The sequence below is a fragment of the Spermophilus citellus genome (assembly GCF_964194105.1).
Source record: "Spermophilus citellus genome assembly, chromosome: 7".
NCBI classification, from domain to species: Eukaryota; Metazoa; Chordata; class Mammalia; order Rodentia; family Sciuridae; genus Spermophilus; species Spermophilus citellus.
This window is the reverse complement of record NC_138188.1, coordinates 92,837,450-92,854,212: the sequence shown is the minus strand read 5'-3', so window position 1 is coordinate 92,854,212 and position 16,763 is coordinate 92,837,450. Positions and strand designations below refer to the sequence as shown.

General features: G+C 34.0%; 1 protein-coding gene across 14 annotated transcripts in view; it reads right to left on the bottom strand.

Annotated features, from left to right (window-relative positions):
• BBX (BBX high mobility group box domain containing) overlaps positions 1-16,763 on the bottom strand; it is a 262,512-nt gene that overhangs the window by 150,041 nt on the left and 95,708 nt on the right. For all 14 annotated transcript variants that reach the window (XM_081301612.1, XM_081301606.1, XM_081301608.1 and 11 more), the window contains one exon: positions 5,959-6,032. The gene's annotated coding sequence lies outside the window, so the exon portion shown is untranslated. The remainder of the gene's footprint in view (positions 1-5,958; positions 6,033-16,763) is intronic.

Here is a 16,763-nt window from a genome sequence, read left to right as displayed (position 1 = left end):
TGCTTACGACTAATCCCAAGTACTCATCAACTAATTAACTTAAAAATATACTATCTTACAGTAGAAAAAGGTACTAAAGTTCAATGAACTGTGCTTATCGACTATTCTTCAGAAATTCAAACTATTATGTAACTTAAGAACTGACATTAGGGGCTGGGGATGTGGCTCAAGTGGTAGCGCGCTCGCCTGGCATGCGTGTGGCCCAGGTTCGATCCTCAGCACCAAATACAAACAAAGATGTTGTGCCTGCCGAAAACTAAAAAATAAAGATTAAAAAATTCTCTCTCTCTCTCTCTCTCTCTCTCTCTCTCTGTCTCTCACTCTCTCTTTAAAAAAAAAAAAAAAAGAACTGACATTAGAGGAAAGAAGGGAAAAAAGAAAAAAGAAAGGAAGGTAGGGCAATAAGGCAGATATATCAGATTTAGGATTTCTTGATTTCTGCTAGAATTACTTCAAATACATTTTTTTTTAATCCTTGTTTTCTGTTTGCCAAAATCTTAAATATATGTCATTTCCCTATTTGTATTCTCAATTATTTCACATAGTAAAAGAATACTGCCTTGGATCATGTGAATTGCCTTGATTAAGATGGTAAATAGAAACAGATATAATCCCCAAAAGTAACTCTCTTATTCATCAACCAAATTTTCAAATGCAATTTATTCATAAAGAGCAATGAAGACACATGGAAGTCAATTTTTACAATGATGTAATTCCTCCATTATACAAATCATTTCTGATTTTGAAGTTCTTAGACTTGATTCCTTCACTTGTAAGAATCTCATTTTCATGCACAGCAACTTCAAAGTGGAAGAAATATGAATTCAGTAATTTCAAATGTCTCCCACCTCAAAGGCACCAAAGATAATTTTAGAATCTTAGAAGACTATAGCAAACCATATTTCTTGTTTATGTATTATGTATTATAGAACATACTTTTTAAATATCTCCATTTCATTCTTTGGTAGAGGAAAAACAAATACCTGTTTGGGTGAAATTGTGCTGCCCCCCACCCCCAAAAATTCATAGATTAAAGCTCCTATCCCCAATGTGATGAGATGGGAGGACCAATGAAGAGATTAAAGATTAAGTGAGGTCATAGGGTAGGACTCTAATCTAACAGAATTTACTAATTTTGAGAAGAGGAAGAGACATCAGAGCTTGATGACTCTTGTGAACATACTGAGGAAAGGCCATGAGAGGACACAGCAGGAAGGCAGCTATGTAGAAGCCAGGAACAAAACCAGAGACCACATTTACAGGCACCTTATTCCGTGGCCTTGTAGCCTCCAGAACCGTGAGAAAATAAGTGTTTGTTTATAAAACTACCCAGATGGTGACATAGCAGCCTGTGCTAGCTATCACAACCTATAAAGATGAGGAGCTTACATTTTTAGGAAGTTTTACTCTACTAATAACCAAGCTGAACCAGGAACTGATAGTAACACAGATGATCCATTCTTAAAAGGAGTCTGGAACAATGTGAAGAAAAACTCAACACATACACACCCCTCATTAACGTTTATATACATGTGTTATTTAAATTAAGTTAATTAAACTGTCATTTTAGAAAGATTATAAGATTTTGAATAATTGCTCTGAGTGGGTAAGAACTGTACTACAACTGTACTGGCTATATTCTTTATCACTGAGAGAAAGGGTGGATCCTGTTAAAGAATGTGAGCCACTCTGTGATTTAATAATTCACTTCTGCCAGTGAGAATTTAGATGTCCCAAGGACAGATAGATATATGTTCTCTTATCTTTAATATAAATGAGGTCAACATCAAGTTCAAAACATTCTCAAAACTTGGATAATATTGAGACAAGATACAAAAATAGGAGGTGGTGCTGCTAAAATTTTCTTCACCATGTAGAACAAATATTATTTGGTTTCAAAAGGAATCAGCTTTTCTGTGTTAAGATTTTTTGTTACTGTTCACTAGTGAAGGCTTAATTAAAAAAAATTGGACTCCTTAAAGAACTTCTCTATTGACATTGCCTCCTTATACTCTCAGAATCAGGTATAAAGTTCTTGAACTTTTATCACATTCATTTCCTTTCTTTTTTAAAATGACACATAAAAATTGTACATATTCATGGGATACATGTGAGTTCCAAAACATGCATACATTATGTGATCTTCAAGTCAGAGACAGCATCTCTAACTCCTCAAACATTTAAAGTTTCTTTGTGGTTAAAAAAAAAAAAAAATTAAACTACCATTTCCTGAGGCCATTTATGTGCCGAGCACTATATCCGAAATTTGACACAATTGCCTCATCTTAATTCTCACATTCTACAAGGTGAAGATTGTGATCCCCATATGAAAACAGAGAAAGTTTCAGAAGGACCAAATAATCAACCGAATTCTTCCAATTAAAAAGTGCTGGGGGGGGCTGGGGATGTGGCTCAAGCGGTAGCGCGCTCGCCTCGCATGCGTGCGGCCCAGGTTCGATCCTCAGCACCACATACCAACAAAGATGTTGTGTCCGCCGAGAACTAAAAAATAAATATTAAAAATTCTCTCTCTCTCCCCTCTCTCTCCTCTCTCACTCTCTCTTTAAAAAAAAAAAAAAAAAAAAAAAAAAGTGCTGGGGTTGGGGTTGTGGCTCAGAGGTAAAATGCTTGCCTAGAACGTGTGAAGCCCTGGGTTCGATCCTCAGCACCACATAAAAATAAAAGGTATTGTGCCCAACTGCAACTAAGAAATAAATATTTTTTTTAAAAGTGCCAAAATTTCTCTGAATCCAAAATGCATGTTTTACTATACTGTCTTACCTTCTAACCTATATGTATATATACATTTAAAAAACAACAAAAAAGACACTTTTCTGACCATGTTCCTCTCCCTCAATCTTAAGGAACTTTAAACTATCAATTATTAATAACCTTCTGGATTTCTACACAAATGTAATCTACACAAGTCTGGTAATAGTGTCTTTTAATACCTTTAGGATTAATCAAATAAATATTAACCGAGGAATTCCATATGTCTAGCAATTTTCTATAAGACTTGGGAGATAATAATGCAAAGCCACTATATAGTGAATATGACCTTAGGCAGAGTATGTTAGAAAACTCCCAGGATACAATTAAGCTCCTTACAATGTCTGAATTCTTTATCTCTAAAATGATTCTTGAAATTGAACTTAAGTAGACAAAGGCATGTGGCCACCGTTATATTGGGTAAAATTATATTACTGATGAAAAAAGTAAAATATTCATTTCTTCATTGCCTTTTTATATCAAATTAGATAGTATCTGTCAAAGTTCTGTAACCTGTTATAAAATTCACTGCCTATGCATAATAACTATCATATTTCCCCTTCTCTAATTCTGTATCCAAACTGCCATGGGTCTAGTATGCATTAGTTCTCATTTTATTTTGAAAATTACTCATTAAACAATAATGTAAAGCCTAAAACATATACTAGAATTTATTACTAAATAATGAAAAAAGTTCTAACATTCCCAAAACATTAAGACACTCAAACTGTATCAACTCATCTTCTTGTCATCAATGGTAACCCACATAACAATAACAAGAATACTCAAGTAATTCTAGATTTAAACAAATGTATTTACTGAAGGACTTCTTACAATCTTTAACATATATCAAGTGCACTCTGTCTCTCTAGAAAGGCAGTAGGTGCTATTTTCAGTTATTATAGTTAAAACAAGTATTGTCCCTCCCTATTTGCCTTTCCCTACCTCTCCCTTCCTACAAGATCACTGACACCCTAAAACACAGGCTTGGACAAGTGACCTGCTTTGGACAATGAAATATGAGAAGTAGTGACATGTGTCATTTCCAAGCAGCTGTTTTAAGAGCCATAGCTCCACTGTCACTTTTGTTTCTTCTACCACAAGACCTATGCATCACCAAAACATTGCTCCTTCAGCTTTGCTCCAGGAATGAAGAAGACACAGAACATAGAAGCAGCAGACTCATGAGAAACATGAACAAAAATAAGAAACTTTTACTACTATATACCACACTAAGATTTATTTAAAATTAATAATAAATTTAACTTTGCTTAAGCAAAAGTAGATCTGTTTCCCAGATCTACTGAACCCTGGCATTTTTTTTTTGCCAAGTAACACCTTCTAGTTTCTACATTACTCGTTTTTGTATGACATCTTTTTCTTAATTAACACAGTATCTAAGTTATGAGTGCAAGTATATACATACTAGAAGTAGTCTTTACCATCTTCAATTAAACTTTCTTCTTAAATTCTATCAGCAATTTGAATTTCTGTCAATTTCTCCTCTTGAGTCAATAACACTGTTTCATTGTGATAATCAGATTTACGTTCAGAAATCACTGATGAAACAGAGCTTGATAGTCAAGACCATCATACTACTAACTTAGTTTTCTGGAGAGGTCAGATTATGTATTCTGCCTTACTTTTTATATGTGTATTCATATTTAACAAATACAGAATACTGTTGACAATTTCAATTTTCTTTAAACCTCCCTATACATAATTTTCTTTTGGATTAGCAACTGAGAACATATGATATTTCAGTATCAATTTTTGGATAATCCGTGTCAATTCTGCTGATTTCATAATTAATTATATTCTGACTGGCATTCTCAAATTCAGAAAATTTTTTCTAGCAAGTATTCCTAAAGGATAGCACATTAAAGAGGAACAATAGTAACACCAGTTTTCTTATTGGCATTGAGATTTTCTTGGTGTTTCAATACTTACCAAAACACACACACACACACACACACACACACACACACACACACCAAAAAAGAAAAAAGAAAGAAAGAAAGAGAGAGAGATTCTGTTGGTGTTTTCCTATATTAAATACATATTTAACCTAACTTGCATACATTTTTACTGTGTGTCCAATCCTAAACAATGATATTCAGAAAAAAAAATGACTCAGAGGCCTTCTATTTATGCTCATGGCATAAAAGCAACATTCAGTCATATACTGAAGGAAAGTAGATGTAAATATTAAATTTAATAAGCTAATAAAAATAAAAAATAATAAAAATCCTTAAAATAGAAAATGTTCCAGATTAATTTTCAATTGTAAAGTTAAAAAGTAAAGATTCTTTCCTGAAAACTGCAACTGAACAATATTTACTACATTTGTTCATTTTAATTTACACCAAGCTCTTTAGTCTTATAAATCATCAGTTCACAATACAGTACACATGTATGAGTAAAGCAATCGAACATTTGATTCCTAGACTGGGAAAAATCTGAATAATTAACCATTACTAAAACTAAAATATTAATACCATATTTTAAAACAGACAAAAATTTTTTCCTAGAGCAACAGCTTTAAAAGTAACTTATAAATAAAAGGATGAGTTTTAGAGTTTGATATAACTTGTCACATATATATAAAATATATATATATAAATTTGAACTTTATTAGTTTTCATATTTTAAGATGTTTCGTGATGCAATTATATGCATCTTTATTATTTTTAATAGATAAGAAAAATTCCCAACTCTCTTGATACTGATTCACTTTTTGATTAAAACAACGGTGATACAAGGAACTATTTTTTAAGAAACTGACAAATTACATATATATATATATAAATATATATAAATAAAATTATATATGTATACTTATATATATCTATCATATATATGATTTTAGTTGTGTATCTCAGGACTTTTAATTAACTTCCACTAATAACACACTGTTGTAAAGAAACAAATGAAGAGATTCTGAATTTTTTTTAGTTTCATAATTTTTAAAAGATCAAACTTACTTGATGATGAAGATTAAAATGTCACTGTAAAAATAATAATAAAAATGACAAGAAAAAATACACAACTGTCACACTTCTTGATTAGTACGGAAAGTGAATCCATCAGATGGGGTAAGGCTGAAACCAGCTCTAATAGCACATAGTTCTTGACCACCTCACTGCTTCCAGGCAAGCAAGTAAGATGCACCTTCAGTGCAGCTCTTACCAGTCAAGTCAGGACTTTCCATTGTGATTACAATAGAACATCAGAACTTCCGACGTCTGTGATGTAGCAGGATTCTGTGAAAGAGCCATAGGAAAGTGGTTACAACAGGAGTCAAGAAGGCCTTGCAAACAAACTGACACTAATTTTCCTTCAGCAAAATAGTCTCCTAATAAAATGAATTAACAATCAAAACCAGGCAAAAACATCCCTATGCCAACACAATTTAAAGGAGTTCCCCAGTGTTCACCATCGATTTTAACTTTAAAAAAAGACAACTTGCTAAAATTACTTAATACAAATTCTGAGTGTGAGGTTACATAAACTAAGAATTACAGGCAATGGCTTCTTCAGCTTTGGTCTAAAATCAAGTGTATAATTACAGGAAAACTCCCTGAAAAAATATACGGTTAAGTGACAGCCTGACTAAATTCGAGTTATTTTAAATGACTGGCCCAACTCAACTAGATAGTTTAATTAATCTTTTTTTAAAATTTTTTTTAGTTGTTGATGGACCTTTGTTTTATTTATTTACATGCGGTGCTGAAAATCGAACCCAGTGCCTCACACATGCCAGGCAAGTGCACTACACTGAGCCCCAGTCCCAAAATATTATAATTAATCTTTTAAGCATTTGAAAAAAAATGAATGAAGCAAGACAATAAAAGCAAACAAACAAAAAAAGCAGCTAGGGTGAGTGCAGACACAGATTAAAAACTGTACCAAACCAATTAGTTTCTAAGTATAAAGAACTAAGAAAATATAGAAAAGATGATCAAAATCAGCAAAAAGAATGTATATACCAATTAAATGGAACATTTTACATTAATTTTACATCATTTCAGTTTCTTTGTGAGATACACTAAGTTTATAGTTTGCTTGTCCACCTTTAACCAAAAAGGATATTTTCTTTCCCTAAGCAGATTATGACACTACATTTCTTCTGTAAGCTATATACTATAGAAATTGGACATAATTTTCTGGTTTACACTAACAATACTATGAGTCATTTATGGCTTAGCTAAAGTTTTTTATTTTAATCAGTCACTGTAATATGAAAGAAATGGCTTCTCACATGTGTAATAATTCAAGAGTAATTTTATTTAGAATTAAGATGATTCAGTTGTCACCAATGCAATTAACAAAACAGCAACAGGAAAAAATAGAACATTAAATGGTCTCATGTCACTTCACACAAGATACTACTCATTCATTCCCATATTTTGAAAACAAGTGTATGGATTAAAAAAAATAAACCCAAATCTTTGAAGCTAAACTCAAAGATTAACATGAATATTTGTAAATTAAATGCCTGTTTTTAAAACTTTTCTGAAAACACAAAATTTTAAAAAAACTGATGAAATTAATGGTATGAAAGTCTATAATTACCATAAAATATACAACTAGTGTTATTTTAAAAATAACTTAAAGAAAAACCTCACAAACTAATTTCCTAGTCATATACTTTTTTCCTTCATACAAATTCATAAAAGCAATATACACAACCATTAAATAAATGAGTAAAAACCATTAAGTAAATAACTATCCATGTCAAATAAAGAAATTCTTATAAACTAAAGTATTAATATAATCTGTATAGCCAAAATTGGGAGGAAAAAGGTTCATCGCTTTTGGGGGAAGGGGAGTGGTTTGCTAGTAATTGAACCCAAGAATTCTACCACTGAGCTACATCTCTAGCTCTTTTATTATTGTTTTTAATTTTTAATTTTTGAGACAGAGTCTCACTAAGCTACTCAGGTTGGCCTCCAACTTGTGATACTGCATCAGCTTCTTGAGTAGCTGGGTTTAAAGGTGTGAGCCACCATGCCCAGCTCCAGAAATAATTTTTAACAGTGTAGGTTTAATTCTTCTTTGGGTTTAAATATTTGTTTACATTTTCGTGTAAGATGTGAACATATGATATGCTATATGAGAAATAAAATGCTAATTCTTCTTCCATAAGAAATTATTTTAGGAGCTCAAAGATACACTTCAGGTGCCCTGATAAATTTATTTCTATAATGGGAAATTTTATTTTGATCACTGTTCTGTAATTTATTATGTATGATACTATATTATTATATATGATATCTATGGGTAAAGCAGAAGAGGATGAAAGAGGGAACTGACTATTCTGTGGCTAATATGGGTTGTTAAACTCTCAAGGAAATAAAAATCATCATGGTAAACCTGAAAGCCAGTGAATAAGCCACAGAGGAGAGGTCAATTTCCAGGCTGAATGTCCTACCTGAGTCAGCCTATTACAAAATGCCCACAAGAAAAGCAATTATAGTGTGGCCTGTTCTGCATTTAAATTACAAGTATTTCATTTTTGATTTGACAGAATTGGGTTGTTTTGTGAGATGTCAGAAGGTCAGATGAGCAAATGCCCAAAGCATGAATACAATGGTGACTTGAATAAGCCCTTTGATCAAAACCTGGGTGAATTTGTCCAAGCCACCTGGTGCCTGTCTATGTTCTCCAGGTCCCATGTTGGCGTCTTCTCAATTGTCACTCCTCCACAGAGAGCCTTCAAACTCTGACTCTTCCTGATTAGGACCCACTATAACTCACTAAAAACCTCCCCTTCCCTTTTGAAGGTCTCTTATTTCCACCCATGATAGTCCTGGCTAACCCTGACCACGCTCAAGATTCCCTCCTAGAAACTTCATCATGGCAGGTGAACAGTGTTCTATTAAATACCTATTATTTGCCTCTTAACACAAATAAGGCATCTAACTTGGCATCTGAAAGACCAATCTTAAAGATGTGGTCTAAGCAACCACTGAAATATCCCAAAGCAACTGGCTTTCTGGCACAGCTCACATACTGCCCCCTTGGGACACAGTGTTTTGAATAACTTATTATACTAAAAAAGGTGAGGTGCCACTTCTTACAATGAGGCAGACTTCCAATTAGTGTTAATGTCCAATGTAGCATTCAAAGGCACATCACGGCAAAATTCCCTTCTATGCCAAAATTGTATGTTTTATACCCTGATGTCACTACTACCTAGTCAGCACAGAAGGGACTCCAAGGTGACCATGTGCCTGCTTACATGGAAGCATATTTAATTCCCATGAATGACTGCTTTTCTGATGTTTTCATCAATTCTCTGGGTAACAGACTAAGCTTTAACTAACTCATTTTCATACATACCCCTAATTCAATCAAGCTAAATGAAAGTCATTCTGGACTGCAATTATTTGCTAAGGAACAATTACATTCAAATGAAAAAAAGAAATCAGCGGGCATGACATAATCCATGGTACAGATGCCTTTCCATTTATGGCACAAGAACAGCAAGAAGGGGGAAAAAAGCCAAAGTGCTAGAAAAGTAAATAAATTTTTCTTCATCCTCCTGAAAACAGAATACTTTTGCTTTTACACCTGAAAAAATCAAAATGGAGAACCAGAGAAAGCACATTTTTAAATTACTACTTTCAATTATGTTTATTATTTGAAAGGAGCTGCATTTCTAAGCTGAGTCAGTAGGACCTCAGAAACAAATCCAGGTCACAATCTAGGAGTTCTAGTAACTGCATATGAACTAAATTATCCACAGGCTCACTCCATACAATAGGTTTGCCAATATCCACTTTACAATGGGGTTTTCTTACATTTTTTTCTGTTTTAAAACTTATTATTGTTATTCTTATGTTATATTGTGAATTTTTATGTTTTCCTCAACTCCTTTATGTATCTACTACATGTTTATAAATGAACTTAACTAAAAACTCCAAGTTCTGACTGTCAGATGATGTAATACCATCATGTTTGCAAGTTAAAAACTTCTTGTTAATTTAACAAAAGCTTTCCCTGCCCTGTGTGTGCATAAGGTTTTCCCATCCACTACTCTATGCAATCTTAATTTTCTCAATAGTGTCATCAGATACATTGTACAATACTATGGTACTGAAAAATGGTGTTGTCATCTTAGCTGTTTTACAGTTTTAGTCAAAGAATGCCATGCCTCAGGTGACTGTGGTCCAACACTGGCTAGAACTAAAAATTACAAACAACCTTACTTGCAACTAAATCATTTGCTGAAATAAAATATCATTATAGAAATAAAGATGACTCCCAGGGATGTGTGTGTGTGTGTGTGTGTGTGTGTGTGAGAGAGAGAGAGAGAGAGAGAGAGAGAGAGAGAGAGAGAGATACAACATAATGTAAGAATAAATAAAAAGTAATCCACCTGTCTTTTATGGTTGAAGCCTAAGCCACAACTATTTCTGGCCAAGAACCAATGTTTAACTGAAATTTCAAATGTCAGCTATACTGAGAAGGTAAATATTTTAAAGGACAATGCAAATCTGAATTACCTCCTTGACATCTTTCCACCCCCACCTTCATTTCCTCATGACCCAAAGCTTTTCAGTTAAGAAATATCAAAGATAATAATAAAGATAAGCAGTCTTAGGAATTCCTACCATATCCAGCAAAGTAGCTACTAAGTATTTACAAATCTGTCCATTTGTTAGGTAGCAAAGACAGAAAACTCTAGCATTTATTGATAACACGGGTCTCCTAAAATAGCAAGAAGATTTAATAACCTACTTCCCTCTAGTACTCAATATTGTATCAATTATAAAATTATATTTTTAAAACTACATACCACCTACTGTAGACCAACCAATGTGAATGATTCAACCTTTCACTATTTGAGAAAGTAAGGACCTATTATGTGATAGCATAACACTGCAAAAGGTATCATTAACAGCACAGCTGCTTTCTTGAGCTGATGTTCCAGTTCAGTAATTACATACAACACACGTACAGAATAAATATTAAAATAGTAAGCGAAAAATTTTTTTGGTTAGAATGCATAAGGATAATGTTACACCGATAAATTAAGCCGGAACATGAAGCATGATGACCTCAGTATACACAGAGTTAGAAGCACTGGCCCAGGATAGGCAAAACTTCAATACTGGAAGACAGACTTGCTGAGACCTAAGAGGCAGATCTGGCTATAGCACTAATTTCACATCGAAAAGCGGAATATGAAATATGGGCAAATGAGAAAACTATATGATTTGTCCTTCCTTTTTTTTTTTCTTTTGTCCATGAACAATAGAGTAAGATCATAGCACAGTGCTGTGCTAAGCCTACTAGCCTTGATATAACACCCTGCAATTGTGGATCAATTCCTGAGCCTCTATCCCAAAAAACAATCCCCACATCTTTAAGGATTGCCTTAAGAATTATTAAGAATTATAATGTAAAGTACTTGGCATATATTAAGTGCTCAATAAATATTAAGTAATCTTCTCATAAGAGTTAAAATTAGACAGTAAAAAACATTTGGTAAAGTTTTATTGTGAACACACTGGAGTTGGCTTGCAAATTCTCAGCATTAAATGCTCAATGAATTGGTATAGTGTTTGAAATTGGTGTTTCACTATAGATTTTATTTTAATTTAGGTGGTATTCTATATATGCTTAATTCTGAAAGTCTAAGCAACCACTTTTTACTCCTACCAATTTCAATGTGCATTAGCTGATTTGATAATATGGACATTTTATTATAATGATCACTTGTCCTAAGACTGTTGCTTCAAGAACCATGGCAGAACAGTGAATTTCTGCAGTTTCCATAAGTAGAAATAGAAAATGAATAGGCATTAGTCCAGTAAGATGGCTTGGCAGAGAGGCACTGAATGTTTCTTTATACTCACATGAACTGTGACTTTGACCTTCTCAGGCAGGGAAAACTGCACATTTAAAGAAAAAGAAAAGGGCTGGGGTTGTGGCTCAGTGGTAAAGTACTTGCCCAGCACATGCGAGGCACTGAGTTCGATCCTCAGCACCACATAAAAATAAACAAATAAAATAAAGGTATTGTGTCCATCTACAACTAAAAAATTTTTAAATAAATAATAAAGGCAGAGAAAGTATCACTTCCAGAATGATTACAAAAGCATGCTTGACAGCAGCCACATCAGGAATAGTAACAGGGAACATCCAGGTACTTTAGGAAGACTCATAAGCTCTATCAAGCCACTAGGCACTAAACTGGAAAATAAACAGGATAACTGTGGGACACCCCCCTCAGAGATTACATTAGCTCAAGCAAGCCTAATACATGTACTCTAGGAATTAGTTTGAACCTTCAGAAGGATTCCTGCAAGTGAAAACCAGTAGACAATCCTCAAGACTACTTTGTCTTACAAAGTAAAAAAGGGTTCCCTTGGCTGCTTTTGCAACATCAGTAATTCACAACATACAGAAAATCAGATTCTTACCAAAAAAAAAAAAAAAAAAAAAAAAAAAAAAACCCAAAGTCATGATAAAAGAGGTCAATAATCAGCATTTACGTAATTGTAAACAGAAAATATTCTGTTCCAAGAAGGGCATTGATCTTTCCTTTCTACTTTTGTTTTAATACAAATTACACAAAGTAAGTCTAAAGAAACAAACTTAAAAATTCAATTTAAAATTTTGTGATATTATTTAATAAAAGTACATTTCTATTAAAATCTATATTTGGGAGGGAGGGTACTAGGGTGCTTTACTACTGAACTATATCCCCAGTCCTTTTTATTTTCTATTTTAAATCAGAGTTTCACTAAATTGCTGAGGCTAGCTATAAACTATCTTCCTGCCTCAGCCTCACAAACTGCTGGGGTTATAGGTGTGCACCACTGTACCTGGCAAAAAAATTTTTTTTCCAGTAACAAAAAACTCTACTTACCAGATAGGATCCTGTTCCTGTTCCTTTCAGATGTGTCTAATATGTATGTGTCTGTTTATATATATGTATATATTTTTTAATTTTAGTTGTAGATGGACACAATACCTTTATTTAATTAATTTATTTATTTTTATGTGGTGCTGAGAATCAAAGCCAGGGCTTCACATGTGCTAGGCAAATGCTCTATCACTGATTTACAACCCCCAGCCCCATAAGCATATTTTTGGTATGAAGTCACAAAGCAGTCTGCTTACAAGTGACTGACTGTGATGTATCAATATGCTTCCTTTTTATTTATTCAAAAAGCAATTATATTTCTGGGACCAATAAGATCACATAGTAATTAGTTATTTTAAATCAGAAAAATACACAGGTTACAGGGAAGTTCAATCACATTTCCATGGCTAAAACCAAGTAAGGCCCAGGAAAGCTGGACAGAAGGTACTCCAGCTGATTTTTAACCGAGTTGAGACAATACCCCAAGTCTTCACAATGCTTTCCCCATTACTCCATACTGGTGCCCACAGGGTCTGATGTTACTTCCCATGAAACAAGCTATGAAATTGTAGAATCACAGAATGTTGAGGGCACATGAGAGTAAGGGGCCTCTTACTCCAGCCCCTTTGATGGCATAGGGAGATAGTGGCAGGAACAAGCTAGAACCAGGCCTCCTGCCTTTGTCCTGATTCCACAATGCATTTCTGGATTATCATCAGTTTGATCTAGAATTTGCTGTCCATAACCAGCAGGAGGCTCCAGACCATACTGTATACTCAACTCTTCCAATGGCCCATCACAGCAGCAATATTCAGCTAGAAAAGAACCATTAAAAAGGCCCTAACATTTCACACTCAGAGTTCAGAGAATGTTTCCTGAACATTTCCTGGAATGCTTTGTCTTTGCTAGACTGAAGGCAAAGAAAGACAGCACTTAGCTCTAGAAATGCACATGTCAAATACATATGTTTCTAAATATTCTAAATAACACCTTCAAGTAAAGAGTCAATGCCAACGTGTGTGTGTGTGTGTGTGTGTGTGTGTGTGTACACACACACACAAAGGGCATAGAGGAATACGCTATACTTTCAATTTGGCTGTGAACCTAGATGTGCTATTAAAATAGTCTATTAGTTTAAAAAATATCTGATGTCAATTTATTTCACTTAGCAATGAGAATTATAAACGACTAGAGAATGACAAGCCAATACTAGTTGAGAATATAGGAACACTAATTCTCCCTTAAATATACACCCCCCAGGAGAAACACCTAGTACCAATTTAAATTATGTCCTACATTGAAACGAAGCACATGCCAAACAATAACCACCTCTGTACAGTACAAATGCCCCACCAGTAATTAATCCTCAAGAAAATGCCAATGGGGGCTGGGGCTGTAGCTCAGTACAGCGCTTGCCTCACACGTGTGAGGCACTGGGTTCAATCCTCAGCACCACATAAAAATAAATAAAATAAAGCTACTGTGTCCTTCAAAACTAAAAATTATTTTTTTAAACAATGCCAATGGGGCTGGGGTTATGGCTCAGTGGTAGAGAGCTTGCCTAGCATGTAAGGCACTGGGTTCCATTCTCAGCATCACATATAAACGAATAAATAAATAAAGGTCCATCAATAACTAATATTTTTTTTAAAAAGCCAATGGCTTTACTTGCCACTGCTCCTAAGTCAATATTTAATACAAAACATTTAGTTTAAAGTAAATCAACTAAAAATATGAAAAGAAAATAGTCTTCTAAATATTTCCATAAATAGGTATAGACTTATCCTTTGCCACTAAATCCAGTGCATTGACACACAGAAATCAATGCTATACAACCCCAGGGCCACCAATTATAAGGACTACATGGCAAAAGGCAAAAGGCTTATCCTGAAGCACCCCTACAATAACCTGTAATAGCTATGGTTCTCGGTCCTACACATTTTGAAATCTGAACTTCTTAAAATTAGCAAAATCAGACTTTGCCACCTTTCGAGTTGAAAAAGAAACTTGCTGTTAGAAGCCTTATTTAAATAGGAGAATAACTAGGTACAAAAACATATTTTCTATACTGGTTCCCCTTAAGCAGAAATTAGCAGACATTTGTTTTTGCCTACTTAGCATACCTTTCCCATTATGCACTTTGATTTTTGGAAAAATACTTCACACAACCTGGAGTATACATATCTTTTGGGAAAAGAGTCCAGTACCTTGAATGGGACTGACCTAATTCTACCTAAGTTTCAGAGATGAATTATCACCCAGGATTGTCCAATCAGCTCTTATCCATCTTCCTAGACACTGACGACACTGACGCTGGATGAAGACTAGATATGAAACCTGAATCCTGGCACAGATCACAAAATAAACAACAGAGATGTTATGCTACATTACATTACTATCAGGACTTAGGTAGTTTTGTATGTAAGTATACTATATTACTATAAGTAACTATAAAGTACCTAAAGTGGGAGAGAATGGTTTACAATTTTGTTGAAATAAGAGAAAAAGTACTGGACCACGTACATACGTCCTGAAAAGAAATGAAAGGAAGAACTGATTTATTTTCCTCTACTTTGAATCCTATTTCAACAAATTTATTCAAAATTTCTAGTACATCATGATATTCAGTAAGCCAAGATTTGTTTAGACCTTAAATCTCTTCTCCTGTTTCAGCATCTTATCCTTTAATTTACATTTCTTATAAAGAAAAGTTTCAGGTTTCAATACAAACATGGAAAAATTGGCAAATGTTAATTTGACTTCTAAAACTAATTTTAAGGACATTTCCAATACCTTGATATGTCATTAACAGTGACACATAATTCATTCTCCATGCAAACTTATGGCCTGAAATGATTTTCTCTTAGACTTAAAAGGAGGGAAAACAAAACAAAATGAAAACATCGAGTAGTAGGGAATACAGTGTCTTGCTTTGGAAAGTTATATATACTTCTGGAAAAACAACCAATTTTTGAGAGATTAAAATAAAGTAAAATATTAAAATATTAAAACTAATAATATTAAAACTATTCTGAATATACTTCTTAAATGAAATCTTTACAGCTTAAAATGCATTTATAGTATTTTACAGATGATTATAGTCACAAGGAACCAAAGAGTTGGTTATCATATAGTATATATGATAATAATATTCTTTACCCAAATCCCTCATATCAGCTTGCTTGACCCAGGCCTCTTTTTCATAAAAGTTGAAATGCATATGAATGAACAATGAGGTCACATATGAACATCCACACATAACCAAAACTCTAATTTCAAACCACTGAGCTCTGTGGTGACTCAGATTCCAGACAGAGGGTGTCTCTATAATTTAAGAACACCACCACAAATACTTGTGATTTTCAAATATGAAATACATCAACAATTTTTATAGTATTCTAGAAATGCCAAAGGATGCTTTGGCAACATATCTATAATTGAACTCTACTGGCTTTGGAGGTGAACAGTAAATAACAGGAATAATCATACACATTAGATCCCAGGTCTAATATGTGGTTCACAGCCTTCAACTAATTCAATCAGCACCAAGAGTCTTGTATAATAAATTCTAAGGAATCCCCAAAATATAGTCTAAAATATAGACTTGAAATTCAGACTACTACTTGTTTAGAGTAAGATCTGTACCATAGTTCAAGACCACTGCTAACAAAATAACCAGTTATTTAACTAATTAGATCCTCTTCATCCCATATCTCACTCCCATTATGCTTCCTCCCTCCAGAGCAACCACTTTAATGTGCTGAGAATTTTGTATATGTGCTGATTTTACATAAAACTGAAAATGGTACATCAGACAACAGGTGGAGGACATATGCTGTTAAAGGGGAGACTGAGGCAGAAGGATCGTGAGTTTAAAGCCAGCCTCAGCAAAAGCGAGGCGCTAAGCAACTCAGTGAGACCCTGTCTCTAAATAAAATATAAAATAGGGGTGGGGATATGGCTCAGTGATCTAATGCTCCTGAGTTCAATCCCTGGTACCAAAAACGGTTGTGGAGGAAACTCTAGGTTTCTCTTTTGAAGTTCCAGTACAAATGCATGCTAACAGACATTACACTTATGTTTAAAATTTCCAACTGTGGAGTAACAAGAATAG